The following is a 23,703-nucleotide window of genomic DNA, read 5'->3' as shown; positions in this document are numbered from 1 at the left end:
CTTAAGAAGCTCATCTCGAGCGTATTTGGCCTATTCTTCAAAGTTGTCACGGCCAAGGTTAGAAACATGTGCACGTTTAATCCGAAGGCCGTAGACGACTCCACACGTGGTAGCAGCTACAGTGAAGTAACGAGAAGGACGCGGGTGGCAGAGGGCACGGGTCCCACTGTGGCCATCTCCGTGTCACACTCCGTCTGCTTGGAGCGAATTGGAGTGGATGAAGCACCTGCGTTTGTCTGTGTGTGTCAACGTGTACACGACAATTGCTAGAACATAGGCGCTGTGTGTGTGTGTGAAGCCTGTCGGGCGAATGTTGACCATTTCGGTGTTGGCTCGTGTGTGTGTGTGTTTGAATGGGGTCCTGCCGCTGCCTGCCATGTATGCCACGTGCATGACTTGGTGCTACCAAAGCATAGCGCCGTTGTGAAGACCGGATTGAACCAAATGTGGCGTGTGTGTGCTTCTCTTTGTATGCCTTTTAGCCCCGTAGTTGTCTCTGTGAAATACGAAAATAAGGGCAAAAAGAAACAAACCCCACATGGAAGCAGTGTCAAAATTAAAACAGGAAATAGCTACGCAACTTGTTGTGTGTGTGTGTGTAAAATTAGAAGTGTCTGGTTACATAGTTGTATGAGTGTTATCTACTCTGTGTATGATAATAATAAGAACAGTTGAGTAGTTATAAATGTCAACTTCAACAGAGCTCAAATACAAAGCTCGATTGTATCTCACGGCATATCATTAGAAACACGAGTGCAGGTTTCTGAAATCCCCCCTCTCCTCGATTCATCCAGCGGTATAAGCGGGTTGGTCGCAGTTGATGGGCAGCTTGCGTGTGGTGGTCGGTCAACACGTGGCATCTGGGTCTTTATGTACATTACTATGTTATGTTTTGTGACATTTGCCGATATTTTACCATTTTAAGGCCCCATTGCAATTTGCGTGGCAGCTTGGTTGCGTAAACAGAAAACATTTGTACATATTTTAATACAATAATACAACCCTCGCCCTGATTTATACATTTGCATGGGGGGAAGATGGATCGTATTCAATAATTGATGCAAGATGGCTATACACCTGTCATAGACCATGACACACGTGACATGCATGCCACTTGTAATGTGTAGCTGCACGTGCTGGCCTCAGCGCCATTCTCCGCTTAAATTGTCTGACAGATCCATTTTGTGTCTGTGGGTGTCAATGCCTCATGGTGGCTGTTAAACTTTTATAAAAGCACGGTCTTGATGTAGATGAGTATAAATGCGTGTCTGGCTCTGCCGGGCCAGTGTGGCTATTCCTCAAGTTCGTCAGCCATCCTATGATCAATATTGACACTGTTTCTCGGCTCCTAATGCTTTTTGTGGTTTTCCTTCCCACCTCGCGCTTTCCTGTGATCACCGCTGGAGACTGGGTCTTATTTTGCCATTCTTGTTATTTTTAGGGGAGAGGAATGATGTTCGTCTGCAATGGCTCACTCTCCCTTGACACTGAATTAATTTGGTATGTCTCCTGTGCACACACAGAATCTCAGTCGTGCATGAAAGCCCTGCTGCATGCTGTACTGCATTCTCACTTTGGCCATAAAGTTGAGGGATTGAAATCACGTGTTGGCATGTGCAAACGACTATTCAAGCAAACAGGAAACTAAAATTGGACTTTCGCTTTTAAACACATTGCCTGGCTCGTGTTTGTGAGTTAAACTAAAGCTCACAAAGAGCTTGCTGACTTAAAAATCGGAATCTTTGAAAGGCGTTCTTACACGCTCGTTTTGGTAAAGCAAACTGTTTTGATGTCATTACACTGCAAAAATACCCTCGATGTGCACGTCCTTAGTTACGTTTTTGTAAGCCGACGTTGGCCTTGTAAGAAGACAAACAAAAACGTCAAGTGACTTACTCATCTACAACGCGAGCATGTCCTGCCATCGCTGCATGTTCGCTGCATGCAGTGGCGATGCGGCTGATGCGCTGTGACAAACGAGGGCCTGTTGCGGCAAGACATTGAAAATCCTCCAGCATGCTCCACCTTACCATTACTCACGGCGTGCGGTGGACGAGTGCTTGGAGGCGGTGTTTTGGCCGCGTGTCCCGGGACTGCGTGCGTGCACGATCTTGCCCTGGGAGTGCGATTTCCCCCCTCTGGTGCTGGCGCACCCATCGCTCCGTGCCGGGACCGGCGCGCGCCACTCCCCAACGGCGCCCTCCTCGCCACGCTTAACCCCTTCCCGTGACCTTCACTTCTCCACAAACGTTGATGAAACATGCGCCGTACGATCGTTTCTGTTGGGCCGAGTGGACCAATAATGCAGTCGGGTTCGTTTAATCACAGTGACGACCTAGTTGACAGGAGTACATACTACACCTTGCTCGTCGGCGGAAATTCCAATGAGCCATGCCTTATTAAGTTCCACCACAAGCTACTATCCCCAACATCCATAAAGAATGCAAATATGCCAGTTGCCTTCCTCCCCACCAAGACCATTCCATTTGTGTGTTATATATGCCCTCGCGGTCAAATAAACATATCTTGAATAGTTTATATGTGCGGCAATGGAGTATTTCCACATAAGCAATGTTCCACAAGCTTAAGGAATAATTAATAGGTTTTATGTTATCTGACCCAAAAAGGTGAGACGTTTACTCTTATGACTAACTGCATTTGAATAATATTTTTTGTAAAATAAAACTTTTCACTATTGTCGTACATCTAGATGAGCAAAGGAATTACCAATTATATATCACACTTTCCCAAAGAATGCTGCATATAAATATGACGGGCTAAGTAAAACTAAAACTGATTTGTCACCGAGAGGCACGCACAGAGAAATGTAACAAAAATGTCGGTGATGGAAAAATAAAATCACTTTTTACTTTAACTTAACCGGTTATAGCTTATTTTTTTAATATATAACATACTTCAGGCAGTAAAACTTATGGCCATTTCTGATGTATACAGTATTGTATCACCATCACCGTGAGCCATGATCTTCACATTGCTGGATGACGGCATCTCCAAGTCATCGCCATCAATCCAGAGTCCCGTGATACCGCATTATTCCATCGGGCTCCTTTCCGCCACGTGAGCTGACCTCATAGCTCCATCGGCCCTGCTGGCTTGCCTCTCGAGCGTCTTCCCTCCTTCAGCTGCCATTCCATCATCAGTCTTCATCATGAGCTATCAGCCCTTCTCCCGATACGTCCTGCCCAAGCCCACTACCCTTAACAGTTAGTATGATGCAGCGGCAGATCCCGGGAGATTTTTAAAAAATGTAGTACCCATTTCATAAAGCTTGAAATTTTGGGACTGCTCCCCCCCACCTGGAAAATTGATCGATTGGCCTCTGGTATGATGCCTCTTATTTGCATTCGTACAGCACTCTGATTTGTCTGTTTCTCTCTCTGTCTTTCAAGGTATTTCCAAGCCTGCACGAGAGTTTGCATATTTTCCATTTTCTTTATAAATGTTTCAGTTCCATGTGTCATCGTAGGTGACGTGGACTCATTAAAACTTTAGGCACATTAGTATGGTGTTGCTTCTCGGCCATATATATTTAATAGGGGTGGATGGTAGCACCTCCAGTGACTTACACATGCGATGCATTTATTGCTGACTTGAGAATCAATATTCATAGGTAAATCAATGCATCATTACTATTATGTATGCTTGGTCCATTCATTATATATTTCAGTTATGATGAAGGCAAAAGTCATTTTGGTTTTTACTGAATTATGTTTCAAATATGTATTACCTGACACAGGTGTGTGCACTATGGTGTCCTGTTAAATCAAACCATAGAAGTTGCATATTTCTGATCTTATGCTGTAATGCTCTACATATTCAGATTTGGTATTGCATAGAACTCGAAAAGGGATTTACAGAAATGGTTACAGAGACTTACATTAATTTCTGTCTTTAATTACAATTAATTAACATCGGTTGCATGACATTATCTTCATATATTGTCATTATATGGATCACATTTGCCAGGCTAACTGGTGCACATTATTTCACGGCTATCAGCCGAGCTTGGATCGTTTCAATGAATTAACGGAATAAAAAAAAAAGCTTCGACTCGATCATTTGTATTAATGATCCGGTGCCAAATGTTCACTTTGATCTGCATTTAGGCTGCACTTAACCTGTGCAAGGTCGAGCAAGAGTGAGGAGGAGTCTGCTCGTTTCAAACTGCATTAATTCAGTGTGCATGCTCACTGGTTGGCCACAGAATGTGTGTGCGTGGCTGTTATTCCTCTACATATTGCCATACATCTCTCGTTGCGGTAGCCAGATGTTAAACACCTCGCCTGGTATACAGGAGGTCGTGGGTTCGTTCCTAACCCCGATGCCTTCATATTTAGAGTTTGCTTGTCTCTCTGCCTGTGGTCGCATGAATTTTTCTCCGGGTCCTCTGGTTTTTCGCTCCACATTTAGAATCAACGTGCATTTCGAGTATTTGGCTGCAATGCATTTCCACACGATAAGTCTCTCTGTCGGAGTATCACATGTGGCCAGGTCGCTTCTGAGAACGAGCTCTATAGCTCAGTTGGCCTTACCTGATCAAATACAAAAACTAGTTTTTATGTAAGAGATGGCACCTTTGTGAGGACGTCGCTGAGCATTCATATTTTTTGGACTAATGGTTACAATGCACTTCTAAGTAATGTACTGTTATTAGAAAGCTCAGCTTTGTCAGTGTTTTATATTCATGCAATGTTTATATATCTATAGATTTTGTTTATATTTTACTTTTTAATAATAATAATGTAATGTACACCTCTTTAACAATAAACGTCTGGGTGAAGACATTTTTGGTTGTGGGGTTTTTTGACGACAACTTCACCATCCTGGTCACTGTGGGTTGGTGTCGGGAAGGGTGCCTGGGAATGGTTTGGCAATCACATCCCATCGATGTCTGTTGTGGCCAGGAATTGAACCGAGGCTGTTGGGTTCACGATGCAAATCGCCAACACTATGCTACCGCTCCACCCCTTGTGTATACAGTATGTTAGTGTTACGAAATAGTTGGTGTGCATGCCACAGGGTTTATAAATGAGCGTCGATTTGCACTGTGTGGCAATTCCACGTTACGGTTGATTTCCTGCCATATACAGTCGTGATATTCAGGCACGACCCATATTATTGCCCTGAGTAGGATGAATGGCTTTGGTCAGTTTTGGACGAGATTTAAACTTTCTCTTCTGGAGTGGTGGCACAGTGGTTATCACACTTCTGTGAACCCAGTGACCTACCTCAGTCTGAATCCCAGCCATGACCGACATCATTGGCCGGTGACATCTGAACCAGTCCTGGCCTCGCCCACCCACCCTCCAGCGACCCACACTGGCCGCTGTGGTGAAGTATGGCCGAGCAATACCCAGGACTGATGGAGTGTTGGGGAGCCTTCATCCAGCAGTGGATTGAGAAAGGGCTGTACATTTTGTTTAAAGAGAGGCAGTAAACGTAAAATGGTAGCTTGTGCATGTAAATCTCTCACATGGAATACAATGAAATGGAAATCTGGAGATCTTTTTACCTTTTATTCTTAAGATTTAGGAAGCCATCTGACCACATCAACCTCTGAATTCCAGCTCTTGAGCTTTTACCCAAGCTCAGTCTGCCTATACACCCTTGGCTAAAGTGTTCACACAAAGGAAACAATGACATCGTTTATACGGTATATTCCTTTTCTTGCAGGATTAAACCATGACATTTTTTTTTAAACTGTCAAAAATATAATTTATTTATTAAAAACATCCCAAAGTTTCGATTGGATGACACAACTGATGTGTACAATGTCACTAATCATGCAAACTAGACATTATGCAAAGATACCCTGTGTTTCTCTGGCAAATGAACTTTAACCTGGAACAGTGAACGAGTGGTTCTCACACTGCACTATGAACCCAGTTCCTCGGTTCACACATCTCGCTACCGCAGCGCACACACGGCGGTGGAGTGCGGTGGAGTGCGGTGGAGCACTCTCACTCGGCGATTTGACGTCTGCTCAAGGCGTGTCAGTGGAATGGCCACCTAATCCTCACGAGTCAGAGCACAGGGGTGTATGAAGGTGAAGGCCGCTACAATCGCTGGATTGAACTTTAGAACGTCAAGTAAACAGAAAGCGAAACGTCAGCCAAACCATCTGCCAATAAAAAGACGGTCACCGCATCGCGCGCTGTCAGATGCGCTTCTGCGGCCGTCTGGAATGTTCTTCCTTCCGATATTAGAAAGCCGCTGGAGCTATGCACTTTTAAATCTAGATTGAAAACCAATTTCTTTAGAAATGTTTTTTTGTGTGTAGTTTGTTGTCCTCCCCACGCACCTCCGATTAGCATGGTTGGCTACGTACGGTGCGAAAGAAGGTCAACGTACAGAGACATACGTGAAGGCTGCGAATCGTTCGTCGCACGCCGCTTCATGTCGGCTTCCACTGTGGTGGCGTGGACACGTTTCGCGTACCGCGAGGCACGGGACGTCCACTTAAAGCAAGTCAAACATCCAGCGTGAAACCCCCCATCCTTGCGGTATCACCACTCGGCTTCTGCGGAGCCCTCCTTGGTGGCCCTCCGCTGTGTATCAACGGCTGTGTGTGTCCAATGCTCAGGTGTCCTGCCACAGGACGGCGCCTCGGATTCCCACGCTGGATGCTGGTGCCGTGCACGTGCCGAGCGGGACGGGAGCCTCTCCGGGGTCAAACGGAGCTCGGAGTCACTTTCGAAAGCGTTAAATTAATCATCGCAATGTCGTGCGCCAACACGCGCACATCTAAGTGCACTCATTCTTAGTTCTTCATGAAAGTAATGCTTCAGCAGGAAAAGCCTTTGAACACATAATTGCATAGATTTGCTGTCGGCTCAAAGCTGGGTAGTTAATTTTTCGTAATTAATTATACTCTGCTTAATGCGTTGTAAAAGTATTTAACAGATGTTGGCCACCGGAGAAAAAAAATCCCATTTGAAGCTCCGTTTCCGTTGTCAAGTCGCCATGAGGGACAGTACATTTACAAGTGAGTCATAAAAGTTGCACTTTTTTTTTAAAGCAAGGTACACCATCCGTCAGTTCGCGTACAAACGAAGTGCTTGCAAGTCTGGGCATGACTGCATCAGCTCGTAAGGATGAGAGACCGGCTCGTGTGCTCAAGCATGCAGCAGCACCACCACTATCCCTCACAAGATAAACTGGTTCGCAACCGCTCAATAGAGCTGATGTATCCCAATAAGTATATTCTGTATTTATGAAGCTCTGAGCGAGACAATTTCCCTGCGTGTTATTGAGACCTTCATGACACAGTTGCTGCATTGCAGGATTGTTTTTGTTTCAGGGGGAGGGAGTCTGTCCAACTGACTGGTGTGCTCTGAGTGCACGCGCACTCCACGTGCTGTTGCATAGCCCCACTCCCGTGTTCCGTTGGCACCATGTCTTGCGAGCGAGTGGCTTCGAGTCGTGGCCGCACGTTTACAGTTCCAGTGGCACGTACGTAAAAGTTGCCCGTAAAATCAGGTTGCACAATTGCACGCAGCAAGTTATTGTAACGGACGCGCGGTTTTATGTTCAAATACAGGTTGTTTTAGGGAGTTACGTGTCACATGACTCACCTTGATAGTGAATTGTGTTTCTCTGTCTGTACTTACACGTGCCAGGACGTACACGTGAAAGTGATTCATGTAAAAAGGAATACAAATGATATCTAACGTGCGTGTGTGTCTTGTACTTCTGAAATCTATGCTCCAGTAGTGGGTGAAAAATACTGCACTAAGCCAACTCTTGGATTCAGATATAAGCCTTATGCAAAGAAATGCATAACACCTGTCAATCATAATTTCAAGTGGCAGGTCACATGAGCATGATCACACGATCGAGTGTGCATAATAGAGCTCGCGTGATTCATCGTTATTTCATTGAATCAGATTTGGAAGGGGAAGATCTGATTGGCCGGGAGAAAGAGAGAAGCATTATCTCCTCTTTATTAGATCAATTTAAAAAAAATGAACCCTGATGGTTTTACCTCCCTATTGTGCCATAATTGTTCATAAGAGTGCCCAAATGTAATCATCAGGCTATAGATAGTCGAGTGATTGATATGTACTTCATATTAAGTGTTTTATATATATAAAGCAGTAGGCATGGATGTATTTATCCTCTCCACAATAAAATAAATTGCCATGGGTTGAGCTCATGATTCAGTTAAAGAATAAGTAACGTTTTGGTCTATTTTGTATTATCTGGTTCAGCAGTGTTCATTTGTTTATAACGCCATGCAAAGTGATGCAGGTCTCTCATTCGTAGTTCTCACCCGATGACATGTTTATTGCCGTAAAACGTGCATACGTTATACATCAATTCTTACACGCCGGTATATCATGAGCATACACATTTTTTAAAATCCATAATCGATGCTTTGTTATATTGCTATGAATGGATTTGCACGGAATCTGGCGTACTGGTTTAGTACACACATCCAGCGATGCAGTATTTGTTAATTATTTCCCTAAATATTTTGTTTCCGTCGAGCAAGGCCCCACATTTCAAACCATTGTGGCGTGACAAAAGACAATGTATTGTGTCACAGATATTGATATTGTAGTCACATTTCCGAAAGTAATGTGATACGTGCGGTGTATGATCGTAGCTTGTGCCAGTTACAGTGCATTGTGTTCACGCGTGCCATGTTGTCACACAAGACGAATCTTCGCCATTCGCAGGTGATCTCTTATATTGCTGGCGTTGACATACAGCAGCCAATCAACATGCCCAACATTTCCAAAACGTCTCTGTAATTGGAAACGTGAATGTAGCCCAAGTTAATGTCATCGAGTTAGCCGTGGTTTATCACACTAAGGCAGATTCACGTTTAGTATGCGAGTGTTTAAATGTAATCATTGTAATGTTCCACTGCCCCAGACCGTCTGGAATGTGCTCTATACACACACCTCTGCCCAAGGCGATATCTATTTTCTTACACCAATGCTGAGATGTATACATAGAACTTCGACAACCATGTGTTTAAGCTTGTGTTGGAGTATAAAATACACGTTCGTTTAAGTAACACATTGTGCATTGTGGTGTATTATTTAATGTATTTCAACGCATATAATAGTGTTTTGCACACTTAGGGATTCATAGTGGGATTGACTGAACACTCGAGCAGAGTAAGGATGTGAATTGCACTCCACTGCAGGTGGAAGGGCGGCTGTGAGAGGGGGCACGAGGGAGCACCTTCGTCAGGGGATTGTGGCCAACTCTTGCACGCGAGTCAGGGCGCCACGGTGGCTAGGAGATGTTAAGTACCTCGCCTGGTATACAGGAGGTCGTGGGTTCGACCCCGTCCCCAACGCCTGTCTATTTGGAGTTTGCGTGTCTCTCTCTTTCTCTCCGTGGTCGCGTGGGGTTTTTCTCCGGCTTCTCCGTTCTTTCCTTCCACATTTGTAATTATCATGCGTTTAGAGTATTTGGCTGCAATACATTTCCACACGATAAGCCACTTTGTTGAGCCGTGGCCAGGGTCCATCTGCAAACAAGCTATATTGCTCAGTGGGCCTTACCTGGTAAAAATACAAAATAATTGTTTCGTTTTATAGACCTCTTGGAAGAGGATAGAGCACCCACACTTTGTCCTTTCATAGTCTATTACCTCAAAATGCCCGTCAAAGGCTAGGGATAATGGTATTTGATATTCATGAATCACACAATCTCCGATTATTAGTGTGTAATGTGGCTGATGGGAGAGAAACTTTTTTATAAACCTGGCTTGATCATGTGGTTCGGTGGCCTCTACATTTTCCAAAACAGTCATCGGTTTCTATTGATCTATGCAAGCAATGTATATGTGTGCAATACGATGTGAATGGCTCTACTTCAAATCGGTTTAATAGCTGAATTGTTGCATCATGTGACTGTTGAGAGATGGCAGCAGCTTGGGGAGGCCTATATGCAGCAGCAGATAGATCCTGATTGAGAATTAAGTATTCATTCAGTGCAGGACTTCAGTGTTTTGACTCACCAGGGCCTGATTTCTGCAACACCATGCTCACCAGCTCAGCATCCATTCCAGCTCTCCAGTGGCGAAGGGTGGCACAACCTCGGAGCCGCACCACTGATTGCCACAATGATGAGCCCATCGCCAGGCTGAGATCCTAATGAACTCTGCCAGTCAGGTTCTGATTACCCAGCTGCCAGAGCCGGCTGCTGCCTATGGAGTTCACAGGGTGATGGGTGATAGGTGATGGCAGAAGCAAAGCCATGGGAAGGAGCCCAAAGTCGTATCCTGGCTGAGTGCCCAGGATAACCCTAACGCAGGCTGATGGCACGATGCATTTGGTACAGTAGTGGTGTACACTAAATACAGTACTATGGACTGTCCAGCAGCCCATGGTAATACTGTAATCGGCTTGTGATTGTTTGAGCTGATATGCCAATGGGTGGCTCATGCTGTGGCAAACAACCTGCATCATCATCGGAAGGTTATCGGTTACTTTCTTCATGAAGGTAAACTTGACCTACCATCCCACTTTGGTTGATAAAATACATACCACTTTGTCAGAAGTAAACAGTGGTTGTCCTGGGGATGTTCTGGCTCCCGTCCATACAATGTGGAATTCCGGCACTGGATTAGGGTCTCTAATGGAGATGGGCACTGCCCAACGCTAATTTCAGCAAAAAGCGATACACATTTTGTCTGCACTAATGGGTATACATTTGTTTTCAAACATGTATTTTCCCCTCTGGAGCTTCATTAAAATCATTACTTGGCTGATGGAGTTTTAGTATGCCCTGTTGGGAAATGTTGCTGATGTTAACTTAACAACTTTGGCTGGGGTGATAATGGAGAGATAACTTCTTCCTCTTGGTTATCCTGCCTCCCAGGACTGGCATCCCAAGTGGCAAAAGGCAGCCTTTTTTCCAAGTATTGAGCCTCGAATAGCATTGTGTGATTTTTCTTTCCTGTGGTTGCTAATACATTGCAGATATTTAATTGCTGTGAATTTTTGTATTGTTGTCTGTACTTAAGATCTTTCTGATTTTGCTATTAATTATCGGGACTGTTCCCAACTCAGCTATGCAATTACGTCGTTCTTTCCACTGCAAGTCTATTTGTATGCAAGAGCCGCTATCAGTTATACCGGGAGATTGATAGTCATGTGGTCATGCTTGGCCCTGCTATGTTTTGATGCGAGAATATGAGCAACATGGTGGCTTAAAGATTGTGTATGGTGTAAAATGTTAATGACGTGACTTTTGTGTGCCCTTATCATATATGAGAGTTCATCTTCGACAATTATTTAAATTCGTCCTTTAAGAATCTCATGGGATTCATGCCCATGTATTTACAGTCGCAATATTACACGGCTGTCTAGATGCCACGGTTACTGGATTTAAGATAATGGTCCAGTCCCAGCCATTACCTCATTCCTGCCAGACTGGAAATAATCGGAAGTTTGGTTTCATTCTTACAGTCGATGTTAGCAAAATGACTCACCAACTCAAATAAAAGGGCATTGACTGGGATCGTCTCAAAACAATATCATTCGACCGGAGCAGAGCTCCACTAGAGGCGGGGCCCATATCACCTCACAAGATCAGGCACGATTTTCATAGGAGAAGCGCTTTTCATCTTTAATGTGAGCGGGTTTGTGGGGGCACCCCCCCCCCCCCCCCCCCCACACTCTGGTGGTTGTGGGTGTTCTACTATCAAAGGGTTGCCGGTCGTTACCACGTAGATTGCAGAGAGGATCTGCGAAGTTCGCCCGTGACTTTTTCTCGGATAACAGTTCTGTTGTACAACTGTATAATCATGATACGTCTACACAACTACCGGCCACCAACTCTGTACTGAGCCTCCTGTTTGTGCGCTCATGCCCAAATAAATTAAAATCAGAATCCTTATTTAGACCGGGGGTTTTCAAGGCTCCGCCATCAGCATAATCCTGCATTCACGTCGCCTTGTTTGGAGCGAGGGAAAACGTCTTCACCCTCGTCGCCTTTAGCCCCGTGTCGTTTGTGATCGGGGTCGCCGGATGAGCCTCGCGTTGTCACCTCCCCCCTCCCCGTCTGCGGCGTTCAGCCCGAGACCAAAACGCTCCTCGTAGCAACATCCTTGGCCTTGTCTCTCCCTCTCACCTTCACTCGGCCCTCCTTGGAGAGAGTGAAAAAAAACACAGACTCAAAAATACCATGATTTTAGTCCAAAAGGTCGCGCGTGTCGCTGAGCCATATCTAAATATTGTTGCAGTGTCCGGTTTCTCCCGGAGCCCGCAGTGGCTGCCCAAACCTGTCCTGACGTTCCATATTGTTATCACGTCGTGTTATATTGCAGAATGTTCTTGAATGATGTGTACGTAGCATCACATCGTCAACATGATTCGTATGGGTTCTTGCATTGATGTGAACTGTACAGTGTATGGCTTAGTGGACTGGACTATAAAAGGTATTCAGGGATGCATTGTAAAAGCAAGATGTTGGTACTTTATTATTATTTTCAGGCAAGTGAACTCTCTTCATTTGAAATTACAAGCGATGTTCAATTCATTCTGACCAAAAATAATGCATTTTTTTCTCGGAAATTAGCCATGCAAATATGGTCATGATTAGAGTCCTGTCTATCCGATTATTTAACGAGCGTAATTAATTACTCGACTCAACTAAAGCCTGCCGCAGGATGAGAGGTCATGGGGCCGGACTTGATGACGCCGTTGGCAAGGCGCGAGCTGCACCTCACTGGGCTCGCTTTCAGGGGGTTTCTCCACTTTTCGTGAAGGAGCCTGAGTCATCGACCCAAAGAAATTGCTGATGACAACGTTTGGTTGACGGATCGACTCATTGTCCCCAGCTCCTGTCGTGGCGGTGGCGATCACAATGAACGAGCGTGTGCTTTTTGTCACAAGCATTAGAGAAATGCCACTGTTGTAGTATTAGGGTAGCGTACTCACAGCTGTAAAATGACAGGGCTTACACCACGTTTGTACTAATTGAATCGCACCATGCACTGAAGGCATAATGCAATAATGCCCTCGCTTCAATCACCGCTTTTTGTGTGCCCAGCAGAATCCCAGCAGAATCCCAGCAGAATCCCAGCAGAATCCCAGTAGAATCCCAGTAGAATCCCAGTAGAATCCCAGCAGAATCCCAGCAGAATCCCAGCAGAATCCCAGCAGAATCCCAGCAGAATCCCAGCAGAATCCCAGTAGAATCCCAGTAGAATCCCAGTAGAATCCCATTGTAATTAATGTAAAGGCACTTTTAACGATAACCGCACGTGCGGTTTTTCCACACTCCACCTCTCTGGCACCTGCATGTGCCGTGAAGAACGGCCATTGCCTGAAACGTCGCCCAATGTGGAAACCTTTTTTCTTATGATGGTTGTGTTTTAACACGTGAGTTTTTCAGTTTTCCCCAGTCTTGCCAACACATTTTTGAAAATGAGTCATTTCATGATGACGTTGTGTGGCTCAAGCCAGGTGCATTGTCTCGTGCTCGTATCGATAATTGTGGGGACACACTTATGACGTGATTTGTGATACAGCGATATCATAAAAGAATGGCTCAGCAGATAAGCCAGCAAGAGCTTCTGATGTTAATTCCCATCTCAAGGATCGGGTCTCGCTGCAGTATATCAGTGGGCTGGCACCTGGTCACGTATCAAGGGTGACAATGGTGGTGCATCTACTGTAGGCTTCCAGCAACTCGATTTCTGGAGGATTTAGTTGTAGCAATTTTTGTTTATGGTAGGTACAGGTTTCTTCAACATTACTTTTGCGAGAGGATTCTGTACTGTAAAGTTAACAGCTCAAATTATTCTTGTTTTCACATCCTCGGATTCGTCTGAATCCCTGCTAGCTGCGCAGTCACCCCGCCTCAGTCGCCAGAGGTTGTAGCTCGCACGGGCTACTCAACATCGTTGCTGGAGAGGCATCCATGGAGGCCATGGGGTTTAATTATGAGCTCCATTCCATGAAGCAAACTAGGAGCCGAAGCTCACGTTCCCATAAGGAAATCCATGCATAATGTATGCATGGATATGAACTGCTGTATATTCAGTACTGTCTTTTATTTTGAATTATGTATGCCATTATCAATCACTCATTTAACTTAATTTGACATGGCTGACAAGAAGACATTGGAAAAACCTCGGCCAGACAATTTTTTTTTTACAAACCATTGGGGGATTTAAATTCCATTCTGAGTAATGTAATGAAACTGGCGGCGTAAAGTTAATTGGAGTGTAGGTCCTAGTATTAAACTTTGGCATATGTTTCCAAGCAGGCTGAGTAATTAAGTGCCGGAGTATTTAGATCATGTACGTGTTTAGGTAGTTGATTATGGCTCAGCAATCCTGTGCACGACTGTAGCAAGCATCTGTGCATTCACTGGGAACATATGGTGCAGCCGTTTAACCCAACTGTGCCCATGCCATGTGCGGAATACAGAGACGCGTTGAAGAAACTTATGAATGAATATATTTCGTTCATTTCGCCCCCCTCTGTTTTCCGTGCCCATTTTTGTCCGCAGTATTCGCGTCCGCAGATCGCAGGGCAGCGCGCCGCATGCCACTAACGGCACCCCGCAGCTCCATCATGGTGCCCCGTGCGTCCCGTCAAAGCGTTGCAATTTTCAGTTTCGCGCTGCCCCCTCTCTCTCCAGAACACGCGCTCGGCGATTCCAAGCGAGGGTTTGGCACCGTTAGCAGTGCGACCGTTCTCGCGCCGGGCTTTTATTACTTTTGCTCGAGGCGAGAGAACAACAAACCAAACAAATCCAGAACGCTATTTGGAGCTGTTGCAGGTGGAGTCTTTTTGAAAGGAGCTGGATAAATTGCGCACCAATTCTTAAGGTGCTTGAGAGTAAATTTTGCGCTTTGGCGTGAAGATTCGTGTCTGCCTGTGGCTCGTTGGGTCTTGGTGCCCAGGCAGACGTGGCCCACACAAACCGACGCTCACTCGACTGGCCGTCAATTTGCCTCCTCATTGAAACTCCTTTCATCTTCATGATAAAGGTTTTTGGGTTAGATCGCGTTATTTATAAATGTGTCGTAATCCTCCACCACCCGACATGGCCAAACAATAAAAAAGTGTCACGTTTACAAAAGACAAATAGTTCACTACTTTAGCCCACCGGTGTGTTGAAGAGTGAATCAACATCATTTAAAATTTTGAGTACGACGTTTCTCTGATGATTAAATCCAGCATCATCGGGCAATTTGCCAGAGTGACACACATTTAATAAATAACGCGATTTAACCCAAAAACTTTTATTATTAATAATATTGGTCGCGAAAGCTTACGTATTAAACTCCCTTCATCTGTCACCAATTTAACAGCGCTCGCTTGCACGGGAATCAATTCGTAGTTTACCAGTGTGACTTGAATTTTTGGGCAGTGTATTACGTTTGGAGAATAAAGCAGCTGCTTAATCTTACACTCATATCAGTCGAGTCAAAGCCCAGGGCCTCCCTGCTCACCAGATTTGACGGTGAGCTAGCGGTGGAAATTCCACATTTCCATGGTCGGGGCTTTGCTCTGTATAGAGTGATCAATATAGTAATCTCCTATACTGTAAATATAATATGATTTATTTCACACGTGGAATGTGTAAATACGAGAAGCTGGTTCTTTCCCTCGTGTGTCCCAGTCCGTTGCCTGCCTCTGCGATGGTTACATGATACTGCACCCGCATTGTATTTGAAACAGGTTTTCCTTCCGTACGTCGCTCTGTTTTGTGTAAATAGTGTTGTTCACAATTGCATACGAATCGACCATTTATCACGAGAAGAACAAACCCGCTTGCGCTATTCTTGGATCCTCTTTAGCCCTCCGTGTACCTGCTGCCTTGATACATCGCCAAACTGTACTCTATTTGATGTGCAAGCAGGACGTGGAAAATGAAATGCCAACGTCATTGTCCATTGTTTTAAGTCCTCCGTTGGCTGCCGAACATATTAATTTTGTTTGTTCCTAAAACTATGGGTGATATCAAACCGGTGAGGTCTTTACTTGCGAGTAACGTAAGCTGTGTGCATGTTGTGATCTGGATCCCGTGTGTGATGTTGACTTGCATTGTGAAGCCTCTGCCAACTGACGTACTTCACCTGCAAGTCGATCTGCAGGATATACAATATCTCCTTCTCGGTTTCAAGCTGTTCAGATGCTAAGCAAATAATAATTAAATACTGCTTCCAATAATAAAAAATAATAATGTTCTTACCCGCAGAAGTCTTAATTGAGTCTCGGGATGCTTTCTGGACTTTCACCATGGGTGCATGGTGAAAGTCCATGCAAATGAGGGGCTAAAAGAGGCGTATCACAGTAAGGCTAACCATTGCACCTTTAGGCAGCCTCCATGAGGGGACAACACCTAAATCCAGAGAGTGTAGCAGCCTGTGAGCTCTGCTGCTGTTTTATGTTCTGTGATCCATAAACCCTTTCTCTGGATTACAGACATGGGGTCATACCGTGTAGTATTATTATCATCATTACTCTGCTCATGTACGCAGGATGTGTTTCCTGGCATAACACATTGCTTTACATATTAGCTCCTTCTGCAGATGGACTTCCACTGCCACAAGAATGTGGAATTTCCACCACTTGTTTTGGGTCAAGAGATGAGTAGAGTTGCACTTCCAAGCATTTCTACGACCACTAAAACCCGAGCCGGCTCTGAACGCCTGACGGTCTTAGCGCAGGTTCCCAGGGCACCATTATTGGACCAATCTGGCACCAAGTGGGCTCTGTAAGTGGGCCATGTGGCTCCCTCTCTAAAGCGAGGCGAATGCCTTCACGTGAGCCTTGCTCAGAGCCACTCGTGACATCACAGGGCCGGTGTGAGCACGAGACGAATGCTCAATGGCAGCCCTCGCTTAGTTTCAACTTCCCGGCTGTGTAAAAAAAAAATCATGGATAATTGCGACAATAATAGACGTACATTTTTAATAGTCTGATCTCACCTGAGCCAGTGGTAATAGTTGTTTTAAAGGTAAAACAATTATGATGGCTTCCCTCTGTGAGCAGAACGAGGTTCCCGGCTGTGCTGCTACAGCCCAGGGCCATTCCTGGGGCACGGAGCCAGCTTGCCAGGGGTCATGGAGACGTAGCGTTTGACTTGACCGCTAGCCCACATGCAGAGAAAACAACTTACATACCCAATATATTCACGTGCAGAAGTCCGTTGTAATCAGTGGAGTGGTTGGAATACAGCACAGGCCTACCACGGTGAATGACGTCAGCCTGGAGTCCGCCTGGAGCTGCTGTTATGGCTCCTGATGCCAGGGATCTGTGAAGATGGCACTCAGGTAGCAGACTCTCGCTGACCCGCGTGACCCATAAACCATGCAAGAGGCACGCATATCCAGCTCTGAAAGTCATCCTCATCATCGTGATGGCTACGTACGGTGCGAAAGAAGTTTAATATACATACATCATCATGAAGGCCTTCCCTAGACACCGCCATCTCTCGCAATCCAAGGATGTAACAATACACCGAGCACCTGCCCACAAGCTCGTTAAATTGCTCCATCCACCCATTGGATGTCCTCCCAGATGCTTTCCATTCCTCCGCTGTCACTGCGTCAATATTCGTGATCGCCGGCCATCCCACTTCTGGCGACATATCCTGCCCAAGGCGGCTCACTTTCCTTCTCATGCGCTGGTGGGAATGATGGAATTCGCCTGCATACGTTCTCTCATCTAGGTCTTTGTGTCTCTCAATTTAATTCCAAACATTTGTCTCTCCATCCTTCTTTGGAAAACGATTGGCTGATCATTGTCACATACTGAATACCTTTTGAAATGAACATTTTTTGTAATGGCAATGACTGCTAATGAACAATCCATGGATTTCTGGCCAACGTAATTTACCGTGATGTTGATAAAGACAAATTCTAAATGATACTGTGCAACATCTACATGCACATTTTCAAGGATGTGTATTGCAGGAATTCGTTGTAAATTAAAGGGATAGGCTTAATTAATGGCTTTTCAATACAGCTTGTAATGTAAAGTTTTATAAGTCAATAACACTGGACTTCATGCATTGAGTTACATTTCAAAATTGCACACTTTGTCACGAAATTACTTTCCAGCTACAGCAATGTATTTCGTGCACGGTTGGGCATTCCCGACGACTGCCGTGCATGCGAAAGTCCGCTGCGATGCCCGAGGAGATGCGATGCTCGCACAGCGACGTTCAAACACCCCGAGGAGCGCCGCTCTCAAAAGTCACACAATCTGTGTCGCTGTTCGGTGTGGCCGGCCTCTCTCCGTCTCTCCGTGAGGACGCGTGGCCTCCTGCTCGCTTTGCGCGGCACCAGCTGTGCATGGCCTTTATACATAGATGGAAAAACTACCCGACATGCTCACATTAGCACGGCATGTGCTTGCGGGTGGAGAAGAGCCGCTATTCAGACATCTGTCACGAGAAGCGCATATACAGTACCCGTTTTGCGCTGACAGTGTATATGGGGAAATGTCATAATGTTACGCTCATTTATTGCGTGGATAACACATTGTATGGGCCCAGAAGAAGGTTATTACATATGTCGACAAAATGCACTTAAAATCGCATCTATGAGATGACAAAATGTCAATTGATCATCTGTTAAGGGTGCCATCAAAAAGTGAGCAGAGGTCTTTGAAAATGTGTCCCGGTAAAAACAATCCCGTCGCCGCTGTAACGTCACAAATAAACATTTAGCTGCTGCTGCTGCTGCTCACCCCTTGTCCGGTCTAAAGTACAGTGACACTTTGAGGTTAATGGATAACAACAATGTTTGGCTGAGAGCAGCGACGAAGGGCATGTCATCGCGCGATTCGGTAACCGCAAAAAAACTGTTTCAAAAATGTAATTGCACCAACGTAATTCACATTTGTTTTCAGATGTCCCGTAAGCACGTGTCACCGGTTTAATTAAAGCAGTTCCACATTTATAATGAGCTAAGGACACGGCACCCATACAGCATGGAAAATTAATGAACACGTAAGTTTGCGTGGTTTTATGGGCTTATTTTTTTAATGTTCTGGATGTGAGAATTATTGCTGGCCCAAGCATTATTGAGCGAGACTCGCAAAGACGCACTGTTATGTTGGCTGGCAGTGGTGTCTCGTGTAACAGTGGCTACACTCTTCACAGGTCATTAAAACGCTTCCAGGCAGCGTGATGAGGTAATGCATTCGCAAAATGGGGCCCCTGCTACCGCCCTCTCCAGGGCTGACAGATTTAACGTCGCTGCTTTTGAAGTCGCTGTGATTGTCCGCTTAGCGTCCAGCACTAAGCGGGTGTGAAAGAGGGGGGATGGGATTTAACGAATGTGGCTTCAGTGTGCATGACTGGTGCTGCCGGGTAACTCATTCATTGCCCGCTCAATGAATGTCCACCGCATTCACTGACGGAGGCGCTAAATGCGCTTGTTTTAGAGTGGAAGTTTGATCGCTGTTGGCCCTGCCGTGTCATGGTCGAAACAAAATGTGAAAGGAAAAAATTACTTGTGCGGCCATGATTTGTCAATCCACTCGTGGACGAGAGGCCTCGCCACGCCGTGCTGGTTGCGTGGGGTCATGCGACCGTGCGTCACCACGTTGGTTAGTGCGTGTTGGTTAATGCGGGCACCGTCGAGCTTAGAAGTACAGCACAACAATGGATTTGTTTTTGCGTACTGGCCCCTGGTGAATCGATCATCGGCAATAATCCTAAAATAGGTCATAGCGACTGTTGTGCGTGTACGTGTGAAGATGGGCATTGCTGTGCGAGTATTTTGTGTCATTCAGGATTAAACATGTTGTTATAATTAAAACGCATGCCATCATGCTTGCGATGCTGAGCCATTTGTGGATATTACACATTTCTCTGGCAGGAACCAACCTATGCATATGACTTCCTACAATGTGGCACTACATTTATTGGTTCCAGAGGGGTGATGACCTCAGTTTAGTTCCCAATGCGGATTTCAACCCGTAACTTTCCGACTGTGAGACGGGCACTTGTCACAGCTGTGCCTGGCTGGGTGTGTGTACACAATATTTGGTCACATTATTGAGCAAAATGTTATCATAAGCAGCAGCGTAATATATCTATATTGATACTTGTGTATTGCGACTCGCATATAATGAAGAGCATTCATGATGCCAAAGTGTTTTAAAAACGCTTAACGAAAATGTATGATGACTTGCTGTGTAAATCTGATCGATGGTATTTTATATAAAAAAGGTGGATTAATATTGGCTCATTAATTTCCATATTTAGGATTTTTTTTTTAATGGTGAAATAATGGGGCACAGTTTTTGCAGTAAAATAGGTGTCCTAGCAAGGTAACAGTTACGTATTGGTGACATAATTCAAAAATGTGATGTTGGTGAAATTTGGAAATTGTAAATCCCTAAGGTAGTGATTAAGTCTCCCTTGATCTATGGAGCAGAGCTTTGTGCAGGAAAAGGAATATTAAACAGCAAATGTAGACGTGGAATTTGAATGATGAGGATGTGAACCAGTAGGAAACTGCATTCGGGAAGGGTAAATAATGAAGCCATTAAGATAGTTAAAACATAAAGATAACGGAAGCAACTAAATTATTGATACGCTCACTGTGACATGTGTTTGGGATGTCATTACTCTGACCATCATCTAACATCATCACCATCACAACCAGAATCATTATTCATCATCAGTGGTGTTAGGGATCGTCATCATAAATCATCGGGTAATCCAAATGCATTAAATTGTCCTCCTCGGGACACCAGCGGATCTTAGTGACGATAAGATTCTCTGCCAAGGTCAGTCCGAGCCATAATGGTTTTTCTTAAATCTTTCTGCTTTGCGACACCTCCATCTGAACTGTAGCCTAACCCAGGTCTAGCTATAGTGACACTGGGTATCCTCCATACAAATGCTAGATACAGGTCCATCACAGTCAAATCATTATCATCCAACTCATTGTTGGAAGCGTAATCCCACAATTTTAATAGAATCCTTCTATAAAACAGTTTTGTTGAGGCATCTGATTTATATTATTCCTTATTACCACATTTACATTTGCCTGCACAATTTGTAACTGTCTGCCCAACTAATTAGTGTAATGCCTTTATCTGTGTTGGCACACCGATTTCTTATTATTTACAGACATTTCCAATCCTATGCAAACCAGCACATGTATTAACTATAAGTTATTGCTTTGTCTCTTCTACTGCTTGAATCTTGCTGCTGTAAGTGTTAGGATGTGGCAACATCTTCCAATATGTGGCCAGGATAAAGCTTGGCTGGGAGAGCAAGAAGCCTGCCATTTGTCAAGATTTTGATTTCATATCCAGGCCAGGGTCAACTCAACCCATAATCCTGCTGGCAACGTTGACAAAACGTTCACTGCTTGGTGTGTGGTTTATCACTGCTCTGTGGGAAGACAACAGTAGCTATTCTATTGAGAGACTGGTCTCCGCCATAGTAATGTGGAGTTTACACCAATGGCTTAGGGTCGACTGTTGGAAATTATTAGAACTGGTCAATGTTCATTTAACGTTAGAGATGGTGCCTTTTTTTATTTGTAATGTCCACATCATTGAAATTAATTGCATGACTTACATTACACTTAGAGCTTTGAGATTCACCATGCCGTGTGTTAAACTGCAATACAGTTGTCTGCTACTTTCAAGTCGGATATTTCTGCGTTTTCTATTTGTTAGCCCAATTGTGTCCCCAAGGAATTGGCCATTGCAATCTTCCACGTCAGGCGTGTACCGTCAGCTCGGAATGGAGTTGAAGGTTTGTGTATCATTATCATCGAGTGCGTGTCTGCACGTCTTGCTTCATCTACTCATTGTAATTAAACCTATTATTTGGGTATTCTGCCTCGGGGGCGTGCAGTGGTACATTGGTCTGGAAAGTCAACTTTTGTGATCTGTTCGGAAAGCGTTTGCTTGCAGCCAGTTGGCTAATGTTACTAAGAAGAGTGCCATGCACGTCCTTGGTTTAATCTCCCCCCTTTCCCCCAGCAAGGTGTGATGTAAAAACGCGTTCACACATTGAGGGCTAATCTTCAGGTTGCTCAAATGCAAGAAAGGTATGTTATCTGGGTGACTGGCCTCTAATAGAGTGTGACAGCATTCTGAGCCAGCACCTCGGAGATGTTGGATTGAGGCCTTGGGGCTGACAGGCAGAAAACGAGCGACGTTGCTTGGTCTGGAGAGAGTTGCATGGTTGCTGACCAGTCACTGATGACTGCGCCGGAGAGCTTTACCACGATTTCACTTTTTCATTTTAGACTGGACCGGGGTGAGGGAAAGATGAAACAATCAAGGGTAGCTGAAAAAGTATTTCTGGTTTTGCTCATTGGAAGAGAAATAAAATCATTTTGAAATATTAGTTTTTTCGAGTCGGCTAATGCTGTGGTCAAGCGAGCGCTTGATTCACAATGAGAAGTCGCGGGTTGAAGTCCTGGTGGGGGTTGACTGGGCACTTAATCTATCCTCCGTCATGGGAAATCAACAGCATCCAGTCGCGTTTCTTTATAACATACAGTGCGCATAAACTTGACCATACCGGGGAAATGATGAATGTCCACCACTGGTCCAGGAACACGAGCAGAGATGACTGCTGTCGGGAAATTGTTGGCCTTTTTGTTTTAAATGGGTTATCGATGATGTTGTTTCTAGTCCATCCAAGGATATTGATTGGTAATTAAACCATTTACGTTGGGTAGAACAGAGTGAAACCACTTAGTCCACTCCGAGCAATAACGTCAAAACTTTCAGTGAAACCGAAGCAAAACTAAATTAATTTGTCACGATAGGCGACGGTGCTGTGAAGGGAAGAGACTCTGATCGTGACTAAATACACTTGTGCTGTAATTTGCTTGAAAACATTCACCCACCTATTCATTCGAGAAGCTTAAACACATGCAAGTGTAAATTATGTTCTATCTCTAGGGGTTGGGGATACATTCATTATATAAATATTTTTGATTGCCTACGATTTATTGCTAATGAAGACTGACAAGGTTTTATTTTATCATAGGTGCTTCAACCGTAAGAAGTTTGTGTTTTGTTGCACACTTTGACAGTTGGGGTGACATGTGCAACGTGTTAATGAGCTCCCACGAGGCTGAATCCGAGGCGTGCAAAAATGTTGCAGCCTCAAGCGTATCACTGGAACCTGCCCACCTTTTAAACAATGTAACAAGCGAGGATTTAGATTTTAACCGTTTCACGTGAGGACATTCCGCGGGGCCCTCCGAACTAGAACAACGGGACTGGAATACGATTGGAAGCGCACACGTGAACGGCATGCTGTAACCGAGTAATTGTGTCCTATTCTGCACATGTAACGCGAGTGGTAACCAGGTGGTCATTAGTCCAGTTGCTTGGCAACGGCCATTGAATTACCTATCGGGGTAATGGCCATTGCCTAGCAACTGGCCCAATGATATTGGGAGTGTGTCGCCAGTGTGGAAATCAGGGGCCCCAGGGATTGTCGTGCTCGCAGTAAAATCCCAAGTGCGGGTTTTGGTGGGGGGTGGGTTACACACGTAATCAACATTCACATTCTCTAAGAACAGTATTTATTGGGGGACCCTTTATCTAAAGGAATGTTTATTCCCGTGAGTTTTGGAAAGGCTTTCTTGGAAAAAAGATGCTGATGCTGCTGCCGCTCCTGGTTTATGACGATGACAAAATGGGCTGGCACTTGTCTGTAATTGACAGATGGGGCAGGTCAAATGGAGCTACATTTTAG

At 44.8% G+C, this 23,703-nt stretch overlaps 1 protein-coding gene across 1 annotated transcript in view; it reads left to right on the top strand.

Moving 5' to 3' along the window:
• The window catches only part of LOC133350087 (protocadherin Fat 1-like), a 228,050-nt gene that overhangs the window by 4,316 nt on the left and 200,031 nt on the right, over window positions 1-23,703 (top strand).

The sequence above is a fragment of the Lethenteron reissneri genome, chromosome 32 (assembly GCF_015708825.2).
Source record: "Lethenteron reissneri isolate LAM-NWPU_2019-01 chromosome 32, ASM1570882v1, whole genome shotgun sequence".
Classification (NCBI taxonomy): domain Eukaryota; kingdom Metazoa; phylum Chordata; class Hyperoartia; order Petromyzontiformes; family Petromyzontidae; genus Lethenteron; species Lethenteron reissneri.
This window is presented reverse-complemented; position numbering and strand designations above follow the sequence as displayed.